The sequence below is a fragment of the Oncorhynchus keta genome, chromosome 35, assembly GCF_023373465.1.
Source record: "Oncorhynchus keta strain PuntledgeMale-10-30-2019 chromosome 35, Oket_V2, whole genome shotgun sequence".
Classification (NCBI taxonomy): Eukaryota; Metazoa; Chordata; class Actinopteri; order Salmoniformes; family Salmonidae; genus Oncorhynchus; species Oncorhynchus keta.
Genome location: NC_068455.1, coordinates 17,186,052 through 17,201,644, shown reverse-complemented (window position 1 = coordinate 17,201,644; position 15,593 = coordinate 17,186,052).

The following is a 15,593-nucleotide window of genomic DNA, read 5'->3' as shown; positions in this document are numbered from 1 at the left end:
GGGTTTTGTGGGTGATTGTTCCTGTCTTTGTGTTTGTGGCACCAGATAGGACTGTTTTGTGTTGGGTTTTGTCGGTGATTGTTCCTGTCTTTGTGTTTGTGGCACCAGACTGTTTTGGACTGTTTTGTGTTGGGTTTTGTGGGTGATTGTTCCTGTCTTTGTGTTTGTGGCACCAGATAGGACTGTTTTGTGTTGGGTTTTGTGGGTGATTGTTCCTGTCTCTGTGTTTGCACCAGATAGGACTGTTTTGTGTTGGGTTTTGTGGGTGATTGTTCCTGTCTTTGTGTTTGCACCAGATAGGACTGTTTTGTGTTGGGTTTTGTGGGTGATTGTTCCTGTCTCTGTGTTTGCACCAGATAGGACTGTTTTGTTTTTTTCACGGTTCTTGTTTTGTAGATTGTTGTACTTTCATCTTTATTAAAGATGCACAAAACTAACCACGCTGCATTTTGGTCCGCCTCTATTTCACCACAGGAAAACTGTTACAGTCGTTTTACGGGCTCCTAACCAATTGTGCTATTATGTGTGATTTTTTTTTCATTATTTGTAACTTATTTTGTACATAATGTTTCTGCCACCATTTCTTATGACCGAAAAAGCTTCTGGATATCAGAAGAGCGATTACTCACAACGAACTGGACAAAGATTTTTTCTTTAAAGAGTCGGGATGCAAAGGATTTACTCCAGATACCCAATCAGGCCCAAATCCCCGTCATTCGCGTGAAGAGAAGACGCAGATATAGGGGATGCAATTCCGGGTGCCTTGTGAAAATTCGTTGGCGAGTGGGTGACCCACCTCGTCCATCCGTCCTATTGGCCAATGTGCAATCATTGGAAAATGAAATGCATGAGCTCCGTTCAAGACTGTCATACCAATGGGACATAAAAAACAGTATTATTTTATATTTCACGAGTCGTAGCTGAACAACTAAAAGAATAATATACAGTTGCTGTTTTTTCCATGCATTGGCAAGACAGAACAGCAGCCTCTGGTATGACAATGGGTGGAGGTCTGTGTCTATTCGTCAATAACAGCTGGTGCCTGAAATCAAATAAATCAATAAATCAAATTAATTATATGAGCTCCATCACAAACCTGTGACTCTCAGATCAATTCAGTGTCTATAAATTAATTATCTGAGAGTCCCTTACACATTGCAACTGAGATCCTTTATACCAAAGACACACACAGCCAGACAGTATAGGCATAATTTATCGTTCAGCTTTGTCTCCTAAACTATGTGTCTTTTCTCAAACTCAGAACTATAAACAAATCCTCCATATCAACAGGCATATATCAAATCCATCCTATCTTGACAAGATCACAGAGACACATTGACTGGCACACAGACATTGTGGAGCCAAGAGATACACGCTTGACCTCTCCCCTCTCTCCGGCCCAAATAACTTAGTCTTGACAGAGAACAGATACTGCAACCCCGCTACAGTATTATACAAACACATTCTGATGAGAAGTAACTTACAAACATGTGATGAATATAAAACATCTTACCTATGTTACCAACTAATTTAGATTATTCCCCAACACCAGCCATAAGCTTCCAAGCAACACAAGCCTACCAAACAAGCTAAATTACTGCTATGCACACTTCGAGGCAAGCAACACATGCATGTTCTGGATGACTGTGTGATCACGCTCGCCATCGCCGATGTGAGTAAGACCATGAAACAGGTCAACATTCACAAGGCCGCAGAGCCAGACGGATTACCTGGACGTGTACTCCATGCATGCGCTGACCAACTGGCTTGTGTCTTCACTGACATTTTCAACCTGTCCATAGCTGAGTTTGTAATACCTACAGTGGCATGCAAAAATATTCACCTCCCTTGGCATTTTTCCTATTTTATTACCTTACAACCTGGAAATAAAATATATTTGGGGGGGTTATATCATTTGATTTATACAACATGCCTACCACTTTGAAGTTGCAAAATATGTTTGATTGCTAAAAGCAATAAATAACACACAAAAAACAGAACACTTGATCTTGCATAACTCATACTTTGTAGAGCCACCTTTTGCAGCATTTACAGCTGCAAGTCTCTTGGGGTATGTCTCTATAAGCTTGGCACATCTAGCCACTGGGATTTTTGCCCATTCTTCAAGGAAAAACTACTCCAGCGCCTTCAAGTTGGATGGGTTCCACTGGTGTACAGCAATCTTTAAGTCATACTACAGATTTTCAATTGGATTGAGGTCTGGAATTTGACTAGGCCATTCCAAGCCATTTAAATGTTTCCCCTTAAACCACTTAAGTGTTGTTTTGGCAGTATGCTTAGAGTCACTGTCCTGCTGGAAGGTGAACCTCCGTCCTAGTCTCAAATTTCTGGAAGACAAACAGGTTTCCCTCAGGATTTTTCCTGTATTTAGTGCCATCCATCATTCCTTCTATTTTGACCAGTTCCCCAGTCCTGGCCTATGAAAAAATATCCCCACAGCATGATGCTGCTACCACCATGCATCACTGTGTTCTCGGGGTGATGACAGGTGTTGGATTTGCACCATACATAACGTTTTCCTTGATGGTCATAAAGCAAAAATGTTGTCTCATCTGACCAGAGTACCTTCTCCATATGTCTGGGGAGTCTCCCACATGCCTTTTGGTGAACACCAAACATGTTTTCATATTTTTATCTTTAAGCAATGGCTTTTTTTCTGACCACTCTTCTGTAAAGCCCAGCTCTATGGAGTGTACGGCTTAAAGTGGTCCTATGGACAGATACTACAATCTCCGCTGGGGAGCTTTGCAGCTCCTTCAGGGTTATCTTTGGTCTCTTTGTTGCCTCTCTGATTAATGCCCTCCTTGCCTGGTCCGATAGTTTTGGTGGGTGGCCACATCTTGGCAGGTTTGTTGTGGTGCCATATTCTTTCCATGTTTTAATAATGGATTTAATGGTGCGCTGTGGGATGTTCAAAGTATCTGATATTTTTCTATAACCCAACTGTGCTTCTCCACAACTTTTTCCCTGACCTGTTTGTAGAGCTCCTTGGCCTTCATTGTATGGCTTGCTTGGTGGTGCCCCCTGACAGTTCGATTGCACACAGGTTGAACTTTATTTAACTAATTATGTGACTTCTGATGGTAATTGGTTGCACCAGATCTTATTTAGGTGATTCATAGCAAAGGGGGTGAATACATACGCACAGACCACTTTTTCTTTTTTTTTCTCTTTTAAACAAGTAATTTTTTACGTTTCTCTTCACCAATTTGGACTATTTTATGTATGTCCATTACTTGAAATCTAAATAAAATCCATTTACATTACAGGTTGTAATGCAACAAAATAGGAAAAATGCCAAGGGGGATGAATACGTTTTGTGCCCAAGAACACCAAGGTAACTTGCCTAAATGACTACCGACCCGTTGCACTCACATCTGTAGCAATAAAGTTATTTGAAAGGCTGATCAAGGCTCATATCAATACCATCATCCTAGAAACCCTAGACCAACCTTAATTTGCATACCGTCCCAACAGATCCACAGATGACGCAATCTCTATTGTACTCAATACTGTTCTTTCCCACCTGGACAAAAGGAAATTCTATGTGAGAATGCTATTCGTTGACTACAGCTCAGCATTCAACACCATAGTGCCCTCAAAGCTAATCACTAAGCTAAGGACCCTGGGACTAAACAGCTCCCTCTGCAACTGGATCCTGAACTTCCTGACAGGCCTCCCCAGGTGGTAATGGCATACACCAACACATCTGCCAAGTTGAACCTCAACACGGGGTCCCCTCACGGGTGTGTGCTTAGTCCCCTCCTATACTCCCTGTTCACCCATGACTGCGTGGCCAAGCACGACTCCAACACCATCATTAAGAGACCTGGAAGTGTGGTGCCAGGAAAACAAGTTCTCTCTCAATGTGAGCAAGACAAAGGAAATGATCGTGGACTACAGGAAAAGATGGGCCAAGCACACCCCCATTCTCATCGATGGGGCTGTAGTGGAGCAGGTTGAGAGCTTCAAGTACCATGATGTCCACATCACCAACAAACTAACATGGTCCAAATACACCAAGACAGTTGTGAAGAGGACACAACAACGCCTATTCCCCCTCAGGAGACTGAAAATATTTGCCATGGGTCCTCAGATCCTCAAGAAGTTCTACAGCTGGACCATCAAGAGCATCCTGACCGGTTGCATCACCGCCTGGTATGGCAACTGCTCGGCCTCCGACCTCAAGACGCTACAGAGGGTAGTGCGTATGACCCAGTACATCTCAGGGGCCAAGCTTCCTGCCATCTAGGACCTCTATGCCAGGTGTCAGAGGAAGGCCCTAAAAATGGTCAAACTCCAGCCACCCTAGTCATAGACTGTTCTCTCGACTACCGCACGGCAAGCGGTACCGGAGCGCCAAGCCTAGGTCCAAGAGGCTTCTGAGCAGCTTCCACCCCCAAGCCATAATACTGCTGAACAGCTACTCAAATGCCTACCCGGACTATTTGCGTTGATCCCCCCCCCTTTTTTATGCTGCTGCTACTTGCAGTTTATTATCTATTATCTACGCATAGTCACTTTACCTCTATCTAAATGTACATATTACCTCAATTACCTCTAATAACTTATGCCCCCACACATTGACTTGGTACTGGTACCCCCTGTATATAACCACGTTATTCTTATTTGATTGTTGCTCTTTTATTTTTTACTTTAGTTAATTTAGTAAATATATTTTCTTAACCATTTTTTTTTACTACATTGTTGGTTAAGGACTTGTAAGTAAGCATTTCACGGTAAGGTATTCGGCTGTATTCGGGGCATATGACAAATACAATTTGATTTGATTTTGGTTGATGTACGCATGCATGCGTATGTGTCTGGGTGTGCGCGCACTGTCATGTTTGTGTGTGTGTGCGAGCGTGTGTACCATAGTGTGTGTGCAGCAGTGTGTGTCCGCGTCTGTGGGTTTGGGAGGGTGGGTGTAGATGTGATATTAGCTAGGGGGCATTCAACTCCATGCCACTGACCTTTCTCTGGTCTCTGTGCTCACGGCCCCATGCCATTAGTGCTCCGGAGAGGCTTTTAACCAAAATCTAATCTCGTCTGCATCTGATCTGTCCATTTCAGAACGCTGGTTTAACCCCCCCACACACACACACACACGCACGCACACACACATCCTCCGCGCCTCTCCACCATAGAGCCATCTTTGTAACCAACCCTCAGCAGCAGGAAGTGCCCGGTCGGCTGTAATTTCTTCAAAGCAGCTATAGCCTAGCCTCCTTCCTTCTCCCCACTCCTCTCTCTTCTCTCCTCTCTCCCCTGTCCCCTCTCCTCTCTGCCCACAAACACTCCTCTCTCTTCTCTCCTCTCTCCCCTGTCCCCTCTCCTCTCTGCCCACAAACACTCCTCTCTCTTCTCTCCCCTGTCCTGTCTGTCCACTCCCCACTCCTCTCTCTTCTCTCCTCTCCCCTGTCCTGTCTGTCCACTCCCCATTCCTCAAATCTCCCTTCTCTCTTCTCTCTTCTCTCTTCTCTCTTCTCTCTTCTCTCTTCTCTCTTCTCTCTTCTCTCTTCTCTCTTCTCTCTTCTCTCTTCTCTCTTCTCTCTTCTCTCTTCTCTCTTCTCTCCTCTCTCTTCTCTCTTCTCTCTTCTCTCTTCTCTCTTCTCTCTTCTCTCTTCTCTCTTCTCTCTTCTCTCTTCTCTCTTCTCTCCTCTCTCCTCTCTCCTCTCTCCTCTCTCCTCTCTCCTCTCTCCTCTCTCTCTCTCTCTCTCTTCTCTCTTCTCTCCTCTCTCTTCTCTCTTCTCTCTCTTCTCTCTCTCTCCTCTCTCCTCTCTCCTCTCTCCTCTCTCCTGTCCCCTCTCCACTCCCCTCTTTCTTCTCCCCACTCCTCTCTCCCCTCTCCCCTCTCTTCGCTTTCCCCAGTACCCCATCTGCTCAATCTTTATGTTGCATCCTCTTAAGCTCTCTCATTTTTATTTAGGTGAGGTAGTGACTTAAAATACAGACATGAACTCCACTACACACAATATCTTTTTTTTTTTTGGGGGGTAATTATAATAATTTGTACACTGCAAATTGACCAGAACTAAGTCCAAAAAGAGATGGTATTAAAAATACCTTGATTACGTTGAGACACAATTGCATCTCTGTTTTTTATTTGTGGGAATACTTTGGAACATATTTCTGAAGTTAAACACGTTTTTTGCTGAATTCCCGATGATTTTAGTATTTTGACAATCCAAATAACATTTGCATGATACATCTCCAATCAGCTGCCGAGTGGCACAGCGGTCTAAGGCACTGCATCTCAGTGCTAGAGGTGTCACTACAGACCCTTGTTCGATTCCAGGCTGTATATCAAATCAAAGTGTGTTTGTCACATGCACCGAATACAACAGTTGTAGACCTTACAGTGAAATCCTTACTGACAGGCCCTAACCAACAGTGCCATTTTTAAGTAAAAAATTGGTATTAGGTGAACAATAGATACGTAAGGAAATATACAGGCACCGGTTAGTCGGGCTAGTATGTACATGTAGGTATAGTTAAAGTGACTATGCATATATGATAAAGAGAGAGTAGCAGCTGCGTAAAAGAGGCGTTGGCAGATGATGGTTGGCGGGACACAATGCAGATAGTCCGGGTAGCCAATTTGCGGGGGCACCGGTTGGCCGGGTTAATTGAGGTAGTATGTACATGAATGTGTAATTAAAGTGACTATGCATTTATGGTAAACAGAGATTAGCAGCAGCATAAAAAGAGGGGTGGGGGCACACAATGCAAATAGTCCAGGTAGCCATTTGATTACCTGTTCAGGAGTCTTATAGCTTGGGGGTAAAAGCTGTTGAGAAGCCTTTTGGTCCTAGACGTGGCACTCCAGTACTGCTTGCCATGCGGTAGTAGAGAGAACAGTCTATGACTGGGATGAGTGGGGTCTTTGACCATTTTTAAGGCCTTCTTCTGACACCGTCTGGTGTAGAGGTCCAAGATGGCCGGAAGCTTAGCCCCAGTGATGTACTGGGCCGTACACACTACCCTCTGTAGTGCCTTGCGGTCGGAGGCCGAGCAGTTGCCATACCAGGCAGTGATTGGTCATGATTGAGAGTCCAATAGGGCGCCGCACAATTAGCCCAGCGTCGTCCGGGTTAGGGTCGGGCCGTTATTGTAAATAAGAATTTGTTCTTAACTAACTTGTTCTTAACTAAATACATTTAAAAAATACATGTAAAATGTTAAATTCACAAGATCTAATTGCGTCTATCTCCCAAGACATCAAACTCCCAATTTAAAACTGGCTCAGTAGGATCATACTCTTTCAAACAAATAACAAAGCTTCTGTAAATAGTGACTAAATATGTAGATAACATCACTAGTATAAATACTCTTCTTCTCCCCTATAATATTTTTTGGACCTTGGCTGCATCCCAAAAGGCACCCTAATTCTCTATTTTTGCACCTGTTTTGACCAGAGCCATTCAGGCCCCGGTCTAAAGTACAGAACTACAGTATATGGTGAAAAGGCTGCCATATGGGACGTATACCTTCTCTCATTAATTTTAACGGTATGGCTTGAGCTGCAACGCGGATACGTCCCATATCACCATAAATCTTATGAGATACAATGACACTGAAGTAAAATTATATTACATAGGCCTTTGCCAAAAAGGCAATTTTATTAATATCGTAAACAAAATCATTTCAAACAAGAACCTGGCCCCTTCTAAACTCTGAAGAAGAAAACAGAACAACACACAGTAAGAAATTCCTCAGAGTTCTAGGGTTCTAGAGGTAGGCGCTAGCTACATTTAGCGTCAGCAGACTCCCTGACTCTGTGAGTAGTGTGACTGTCACTCAATGACTTTGGCTGGCGTTTTGGTGACAGAAACAGGAGTAGTCCTGCTGTGCGTCCCAAATGGCACCCTATTCCTTTCTATGGGCCTTGGTCAAAAGTAGTGCACTATAAAAGGAATAGGGTGCTGTCTGGGACGTTGCCTTGGGCTCTGAACTTTCCAGCCAGCCAGCCTGTGGATAATTGAGATGTAATATTCTGCCGTGATCGATCGCCACTGACCAGGATCAATAGGCAAGCGAGAAGAGAAGGAGAGTGTGAGAGAAGAGAAGAGGGATTTGAGTGGCATGGGGAGCGATCTGGTTGACAGGAAGCAAGAGGTCACCCAACACGAGACAGAGGCCACGGACAAGAGAGAGAGAGAGAGAGAGAGAGAGAGAGAGAGAGAGAGAGAGAGAGAGAGAGAGAGAGAGAGAGTGAGAGTGAAAGATAGAACTGTATTAGGATCACATTCAACATTACACGATTTAAAGAAACGTCTTCGACAACATTATATTACATTCATCATAATAATTAATTGCCACTATATTATTATAATAAAGTATTATATTAAAGATTATTCTGATTAATTGAGGGGCATTGCTCAATAGAAAAACACACTCAGCAACACATCCCGTGTAGACAATAGACCTGTAACATGTTGACAAGTGACCCTATATGTCTTATAAGTCAATAAATACTGTGTTCCTCCATTCCTCCAATCAGTGTAATTTCCCGTTCAGCATGCCTCCTTGATCTGCCCCCAGCCATCTCACCTCAGCGTCCTTTCACCAGCCTGCCAGCCTGCCAGCCTGCCTGCCAGCCTACCAGCCTGCCAGCCTGCCTCCTTGATCTGCCCCCAGCCATCTCACCTCAGCGTCCTTTCACCAGCCTGCCAGCCTGCCAGCCTGCCAGCCTGCCAGCCTGCCAGCCTGCCTCCTTGATCTGCCCCCAGCCATCTCACCTCAGCGTCCTTTCACCAGCCTGCCAGCCTGCCTGCCAGCCTGCCAGCCTGCCAGCCTGCCTCCTTGATCTGCCCCCAGCCATCTCACCTCAGCGTCCTTTCACCAGCCAGCCAGCCTTCCAGCCTGCCAGCCTGCCCCTCCATTTCCAAACCATTACACGGCTCTGCTCAGATGAAGCACGTCCATATATTCTTTAAGGGCTGGTTTAACTTAATCATTAGGTTAACAAGCTCCCTGCCCTCCAAATGATGATCCTCTGAATTGGAGGGATTTGTTCTGGAAGGTGAGCCAATAACAGGATGGGCACAAAAATGAAGGATAGGAGACGCCGATCAGCTCGCCGACTATATTTGGAACAGAATAATCAGGGAAATTACTTTGCATATTTAATCACTGTGAAAAGAAAGATAGAGAAACACAGTCGCATGGACACACTGAGACCCTCACTGAGAAACACACACACACACACACATACGTTTAGAAAGTTATAATGTAGTAATAATGCGTTGTCTATTGTAGTGATCACAAAAATGTTGAGGTAAACAAAGTATCAATAGACACTGTAATTATATTGACCAATTGCAGTTATATAGCAGAGACCCTCTCAAGAAACTCTTACCATTAAAAAGGTCCCTGATATCAAATGGTTAATTGTCTTTATTCCCTTCAACACTCCAACCAATATAATATGCAAATAGCTGTGCCTGTATTTTTAAGACTGCAATATGTTGCATTTATTTTATTCTAATACTGCTGAATGCCCATACATGTTTTCTTAAAGACCATCTGCTCTACATGTTTGACCTGCTCTGAAATGCATGTATATGCTAATTAATTAGCATAGCTGGAGAAGCAATTATTACACAGTGTTTTTTCTCTTCTTTCTCCCCTTCAATGGCACTTGAGCATCCTTCATTAGCTTTGATGTGCTAGAGATTGCATGGGGATCCTAGGAGTGCCAATCCACATCTGTCCATACTGTTGCTCAAACAGACCGCAGAGGAGAGAGGAGAGAAGCTGTGGAGAGGAGAGAGGATAGAAGCTGTGGAGAGGAGCTGGGCACACACAGTGAAGACTAGTGTTCAGAGGCCATCTGCTGTTCGTTCTCACACCGACACCGTGTCTGTTTCGTGCTGCGTCTCAATGTACACACACACATACACAAGCACACACACACGAACACGCAGATGCACACACACACACAGCCATGTCTTACAGCTTCGGGCCTTTGATGGAGTCAGGCGGGCCAGGCAGTCAGGTCCATTAATCCTGTGGAACTCCCTCTCCCTCTTTACAATGGCAGGTTCAAATTACTGTCAACACTGCAGTCAAGATTAGTATCTTTGCGTCACTCACAAGGTTATACGCGTGTAGGTTCCTAAACTTAGCGTGTACCCTATAATCTCATTCAAATTTCTCAAATCGGTTTAATAAGAACAATTTTAGTATGTGTCATAATGAACAAAACTGAATGAATAGTATTATTCTAATCCTGTCAAGTGGTGATTCATATTGTATGATCATGTTCAAATCTTTACATGTAGGCATGTGCAACATACAACTGTTCTGGGAAAGCCAGTCAACATGCAGCAGTAGGACTTGTGTGTATTCTATACACAGGTGAACAGCTATAAACTTGGAGAACATGAAAGTAGTTAACTACTAGCTACTGACACATAGACAAGGAGACGAGGAATGCTCATGACTGATGTCTGCTGTAAAATTTCAAGAATGATGTACTGCAGTGGAGACTCCTCAGAGGTGTAAGGGGAGGACTATCTTCCTCAATGAATTTCACAAAAATAAAAATAGTTATTTTAAGATTAAACTATACTAAATATATTCATGTCACCAAATAATTGATTTAAACACACTGTTTTGCAATGAAGGTCTACAGTAGCCTCAACAGCACTCTGTAGGGTAGCACCATGGTGTAGCCGGAGGACAGCTAGCTTCCGTCCTCCTCTGGGTACATCGACTTCAATTCAAAACCTAGGAGGCTCATGGATCCCTTTCCATAAACTTACACAGTAACTACAGTGGGGAGAACAAGTATTTGATACACTGACGATTTTGCAGGTTTTCCTACTTACAAAGCATGTAGAGGTCTGTAATTTGTATCATAGGTACACTTCAACTGTGAGAGACAGAATCTAAAACAAAAATCCAGAAAATCACATTGTATGATTTTTAAGTAATTAATTAGCATTTTATTGCATGACATAAGTATTTGATCACCTACCAACCAGTAAGAATTCCGTCTCTCACAAACCTGTTCGTTTTTCTTTAAGTATCCCTCCTGTTCTTCACTCATTACCTGTATTAACTGCACCTGTTTGAACTCGTTACCTGTATAAAAGACACCTGTCCACACACTAAATCAAACAGACTCCAACCTCTCCACAATGGCCAAGACCAGAGAGCTGTGTAAGGACATCAGGGATAAAATTGTAGACCTGCACAAGTCTGGGATGGGCTACAGGACAATAGGCAAGCAGCTTGGTGAGAAGGCAACAACTGTTGGTGCAATTATTATAAAATGGAAGAAGTTCAAGATCTCACCTCGTGGGGCATCAATGATCATGAGGAAGCTGAGGGATCAGCCCAGAACTACACGGCAGGACCTGGTCAATGACCTGAAGAGAGCTGGGACCACAATCTCAAAGAAAACCATTAGTAACACACTCCGCCGTCATGGATTAAAATCTTGCAGCGCACGCAAGGTCCCCCTGCTCAAGCCAGCGCATATCCAGGCCCGTCTGAAGTTTGCCAATGACCATCTGGATGATCCAGAGGAGGAATGGGAGAAGGTCATGTGGTCTGATGAGACAAAAATAGAGCTTTTTGGTCTAAACTCCACTCGCCGTGTTTGGAGGAAGAAGAAGGATGAGTACAATCTCAAGAGCACCATCCCAAGCATTGAAGATGGGTCGTGGCTGGGTCTTCCAGCATGACAACGACCTGAAACACACAGCCAGGGCATCTAAGGAGTGGCTTCGTAATAAGTATCTCAGGGTCCTGGAGTGGCCTAGTCAGTCTCCAGACCTGAACCCAATAGAAAATCTTTGGAGGGAGCTGAAAGTCCGTATTGCCCAGCGACAGCCCCGAAACCAGAAGGATCTGTAGAAGGTCTGTCTGGAGGAGTGGGCCAAAATCCCTGCTGCAGTGTGTGCAAACCTGGTCAAGAACTACAGGAAATGTATGATCTCTGTAATTGCAAACAGAGGTTTCTGTACCAAATATTAAGTTCTGCTTTTCTGATGTATCAAATACTTATGTCATGCAATAAAATGCAAATGAATTACTTAAAAATCATACAATGTGATTTTCTGGATTTTGTTTTTAGATTCCGTCTCTCACAGTTGAAGTGTACCCATGATAAAAATGACAGACCTCTACATGCTTTGTATGTAGGAAAACCTGCCGAATCAGCAGTGTATCAAATACCACTGTAGGACAACTTCATTAGGATTTCCTCCAACCTATCAGAGCTTCTGCAGGATGAACTGACATGTTGGTCACCCAATCAAAGGATCAGAGAATTACTTTAGTACTAAAAGCATAAGCTACAGCTAGCTAGCACTGCAGTGCATAAAATGTGGTGAGTAGTTGACTCAAAGAGAGAGAAAGGCAATAGTTGAATGGTTTTGAACAAATTAATTTCTTCAAAAGTGAAGGAGAAGCAAGAGAGAGAGAGAGAGATTTCCTCATTTTCACTTTCAAATATCTAGCAAATGCAGCTAGCTAGTTTAGCCTACTCAAACACCTGGCTCAAACCAAGGGATGCTATATTTGCTAGCTGGCTATGACTATACAACACAACACTGGAACAGTTCCAAGTAAAGGTAAGCATTTGGTTTTACTAATTGATTGCCACTGGGGGCCGATGTAACTGCTAAACTTCTTACTGACTGTACTATGTAACATTACAGCATGATCGTAGCAGTTTTACTAACGTGTTAGTTCTATTAGCTATGTTGACTATGATGTTACTTTAGCTAATATGGTGACAACGATGTAGGCTGTGTGTAGCGGTTATGATATGGTTTGGGTTGGAACGTTTTTTTTGCCTGGTCAGACAGCTGACGTGTTGTGCATTGAAGTCCACAAGTGAAGGTAGGAGGTGAGAGGAGAGCACATAGATGAGAGAAGGAATACAACGTGGCTGCTATGAATGTGAATTGTGTTTACGCGTCATCAGGGGTAAATTATTTTTGCCGATTCTGTTGAAAAATTGTGGAAAAAAAACAGGGATAAACATACCTGTAATTTGTTCAATAGAAACTCTCATTTGCAACTGTTGGACTAACGATTACCCCCTATATCAGCTAGATGCAGGCAAGAGTCTGCAAGGCGGTATTGAATGTGTCACTGTCTGTCACCTCCCCCCAAAAAAATTCCCCTGTGTGCACCTACGTTGTAAACTTTCATACATAGGCTAGGTTGTTATAACCTCATGATGGGTATAGGGAAAATTTGAGTAACATGTAGTAGCCTAAACCTATCGATGTTACATTGAACTGGGTGAATGGAATATGAATGAGAGTCATCCAATATGCTGTAATAAAGATAAAAAACAATCGCCACTGATGTACTGTATATTTCCCTAAATCTCAACTCTGGACCTTAAAGCCAGGGACAGATTTAGACCTCAGACACCAGGTGTGTGCAATTAATAACCAGGTAGAACAGAAAACCAGCAGGCTTTGGAACTCATAGGGTAAGAGTTGACTACCCCTGGTATATGTGTCTGTAGTATGTATTGTGTCTGTGCATGTGTATACTGTCCATGACACGTAGAGCCATGTGAGTACATACAGCATCAACACACATATGAGCAGTGAATGTTTAGAAATTTCCTCTGGTCACCCTACACTGAACAGATGAACAAACAATGGCCTTTTTAAATGTGCTACCTAGCCTCCTGCATCTCCAACACCACCGCATGCATATTCATGGTAGAGACTTGCATTGCCAGATACACGGTGGTGCCGCAGGGATGAGGCGTGCTTGTCGGAGTGTGTCACGTTTCCAGACCAGCAATTTTTTTTGATTAAAGTCCCTTATCCGTTTTTATCATGCATATCCTCTCTGATTAAAGTGATCCGAGGCTGACACTGACAATGTCAGAGGGAACTGGGGATCCTGTACACAACAACCCTCAAACACTACCACACACAACCACCCTCAAAATGAAACCACACAACCACCCTCAAACACTACCACACACAACCACACAAAAGTACTACCACAGACGACCACCCTCAAACACCACTGTACACAACCACCCCTGAACACTACCACACACAACCACCACAAACACTACCACACACAAACACCATCAAACACTAACACACAAACAAACAAATACTACAACACAAAACTACCCTCAAACAATACCACACACAACCACCCTCAAACACAATCCAACACAACCACACTAAAACACTACCGTACTCAACAACCCTCAAACATTACCACACACAATCACCACCAAACACTACAGTACACAACCACCCTCAAACTACCACAGACAAGCACACTCAAACACTACCACACACAAACACACAACAACCTACAAATACTACTGGACAAAACCACCCCAAAACAATACCACACACAACAACCTTCAGACACTACCACACACAACCACTGATAAACACAACCACATACAAGCACCCTTAACACTACCAAACACAACCAAATACTACCGTACTCAACTACTCTCAAACAATACCATACACAACCACCCTCAAAGATAACGAACACAACCACACTCAAATGCTACTGTACTCAACCACCCTCGAACATTACCACAAACAATCACCACCAAATACTACAACAAAGAATCACCCTAAACACTAGCAAACACAACCACCCCAAACACTACCAGACATAACCACCCTCAAACACTACCACACACAACCACACCCAAACACCACTGTACACAACCACCCTAAAATATTACCACAAACAACCACCCCAAACACTACAACACACAACCAACCTCAAAAACTACCACAGGCAAGCACACTCAAACAGTACCACACACAACCACTACAAACACGACAACACACAACCACCCTAAACACTACCACACACAACCACCCCAAACACTACCGTACACAACCGCCCAAAATACTCCCACCCACATCCACAATCAAAAACTAACAAACACAATCACCCCAAAAATCTACCACAAACAACCACCCCAAACACTATCACACAACCACCCAAAAGCACCACCACACACAACCAACCTCAAACACTACCACACACAACCACCCCAAACATTACCACACACAACCACCCTCAAAACACTACCAAATGTATCCATATTTTTTTTTACGTTACCCTCAAACACTACCACAAACAATTACACCAAGCATTACCACTCACAATCACCCTCAAACACTACCATACACAACCACCACCAAACACTACAACACATAACCACCCTCAAAAACTACCACAGATAACCACCACCAAACACTACCACACACAACCATCCCAAACACTACCACACGCAACAACCCCAAACACTACCACACACAACCACCCTCAAACACTACTGTACACAACCACCCCAAACATGACAACACACAACCACCCTCAAACACTACTGTATACGGCAACCCCCAAACACAACCACATTAACCACCCTCAAACAGTACCAGACACAAGCACCCTCAAACACCGCAGAATACTACCAACACACAGCCACACTCAAACATTACCACACAAAACCAACCTCAAACAATATTGTACACAACTAAACACAACCCCACTCAAACACTAACACAAACAACAAACCTCAAACACTACCACAC